Source organism: Festucalex cinctus, chromosome 1 (assembly GCF_051991245.1).
Source record: "Festucalex cinctus isolate MCC-2025b chromosome 1, RoL_Fcin_1.0, whole genome shotgun sequence".
Classification (NCBI taxonomy): Eukaryota; Metazoa; Chordata; class Actinopteri; order Syngnathiformes; family Syngnathidae; genus Festucalex; species Festucalex cinctus.
Window position 1 is genome coordinate 56,599,036 of NC_135411.1, and position 2,879 is coordinate 56,601,914.

The window sequence follows — 2,879 nt, forward strand, 5'->3', positions numbered from 1 at the left end:
ACGAACTTTAGTTGACGCGCACGTAGAGCGTCACGTGACACCTGGTACGCACATGTACTGGTCACAACATTAGGTACACCTGCGGTCTGTAATGCTGCCAGTTTGATAAAGTGAAAGGTGTTTTTTTGTTGTTGTTGTTGTTTTGTTTATTCGATTTTCTCTATCTGCTGTCATGTCTATCTGTCCTGGGCCTTCACAATGACGAGGTAGCAACGGGAGTTTCTTTAACCTGATTGTTTTTTTTTTTGTATACATCACTCACTCACTCACTCACTCACTCACTCACTCACTCACTCACTCACTCACTCACTCACTCACTCACTCACTCACTCACACAAGCTTACATCATGTAAGCCACACATGGTCTCCCAGGCGGAGAAGTGAACCCACGCCAACCCGCACCGAAGGCAAGTGACGCCACCTGGAGTTTAACCTGATTGGTTTCAAAGCAAAGACGGCCCTTATGACGTCATCCACAGTCCGTCTCTTGATTTGTTGGTCAAAGAACTTGTCACTGCTGCACTCTGAAAATGTACACGTTGTTGCATTTAATAATAATCTTCTCATCTCTAGTCAGTATGATGTATGTTTTTATGTTTTTGTGAAGAGAAGAAAAATGTTTTATTTCATTTAAATTGTAATACACTTGCAACATACCGGTAATAAAAAGTATTTAAAATATTTTCTTCTACATATTTTATTCTTTTTTTTCTGGGATGCATGTTGAAAAAGATTGCCTTCAAACAATCGATGTGTATCAAATGACTAAACTGTGTTTTGTGATGTTTTGTTTGTTTCACAAATATAGATTACACACAAGGAAATGATGATAGAGCCGGGGTGTCCAAACTACGGCCCGGGGGCCTTTTGCGGCCCGCCGTCCATATTTTAGTGGCCCGCAACATATGCTAAAAACTCAGTTCAAATAAAATAAAATAAAAACAAAAATGTTTGGAGATGGTCAAAGTAAGAAGGGAAGGGGTCGAAAAACACAGATGCTATTAAAGGTTATTTTAGTTAACTAAAACTAACGAAAAAACAAATTCAAAACCAATTTCGTTAATGAAATAAAATAAAAATGAAGATGCTTTTTAAAAAAAAGAAAACTAACTGAAACTACAATTTTATGTTTACAAAGCTAAATATAATTATAGCAAACATGTCCTTTGTTTTAGTCTTTGGTAATTAATTTAATGCATGAGCTTTTGGGGATGATTTTAAATGTGATTTTTTTTAGTAGATTTATTTTGATATAAACCGGAATAAAGACCCATGGTGTTTTTTAAATATTGCGCACAATACTACACATTACACAAACTACAAAACTTCAAACATAAAAATAAAATACAAATAAAACTAATACTGAAACTAACTAAACTAAAACTAAGGATTTATTAAAGAACTAAAACTAATAAAACAGAACCACTGTGAAAACTAATTAAAACTAACTAAATAAAAAAAAACTAAACTCAAAACAAAATAAAAACTAAAATGAAAAATTCCAAAACTATAATAACCCTACTGCCATATTACAAATAAATTGGTTTATATACTGTAGCATTTTTTCTAAATATGCAAAAGCACAAATAAATTATTTGTACAATTTTTAGGACTAAACACAATTTCTCTTCATAACATTATGTGGCCCTTCCGTCCTTCTGATTTTCTGTATGTGGCCCTCAGATGAAAAAGTGATAGAGTGATCAACCCCTGTGATAGAGGACCCAAAAGCGAAACAGAGAGGCGTTTGGAAGTGGTTTGAAGAGTGTTTATTCGAGGTGGTGAGCAAGATGATCAGGGCGTGGGCGAGTGGAGGTCCAACTTGCCGAGGAGCAGGTGGAGAGTGGTAATCGGCATGTCAAAGGCACAGTCAAAAATTTTCTTTACAATGAATGTCACATGACCAAAGCCAGAAAACAGGTGAGTCATGGCGGTCGTTATCTGAGCCCTTCGGCACTGTGATGTAATTTTTAGTCGACAGCAAGTGACTAAACGGCCGTCCCCTGAGATGGATCAAAATGGGTGAATTGTTCTGCTTAATCCGTATTTCACAAACACAATATTAATCAGAATGCCGTCCGTGGGGGCGGATACAACATACAATATTAAGTAACCTAGATGGATTAAACAAGTGAGCCAAGTGTATGTATCATCTAATGCAAGGCTGACACTTGCACGATTTTGTGGCACGAATTGGCACGACTCGAGTCGTGCCAGTGCCCGAATTAGTCGTAAAGTAGCGTGAAGTGTGCGTAAACCCGTCGTGACAGCGTGCCATGTCGGGGCAAAAATTTTGAAATGTTCAAAATTTTTATCACGACAAAATCTCACGACCGGGTCGTGAACTATGTGCAAAGTGTTCGTGAACTCGTCGGGACGATGCAGGAAGGATGCGTGGCAGAGCGCGACTGTCACAAAGTGCCACGAATAGGGGTTGGGGAGGCCCCCTTTTTATATGGCGTGCCCAAGTCGGCACGACACCGTCCGAATTGCGCAAACTCGTCGTGCAAATGCGGGTAGTGCGTAAACTATTCGCAAACTATGCGTGAACTTGTCGTGCCAGTTCGTGTCAATGTGGACACGAATGGTCACGAATTCGTGAACTCGTCGTGAAGTATGCGTGAACAGTGCGGGAACCTCCCAGTTCGTGCCCCAAAATTCACGACTTTCCACGACAAGATCGTGGCCAAAAGTTGTGCATGTGTCAGCCTTGCATAAGTCTCAAGTCCTTTCGCAACCGGTTCCTACGGGGATATTGTCAGTTCGGCCTTTGAAACTGTACTGCTCCTGTCTGTTTCTGTTTAAATTAAATAAAAATCAGGGCGACCATTAGATATGGGTGATAAAAATTACATTCATTGACACAATTTCTTCAAATG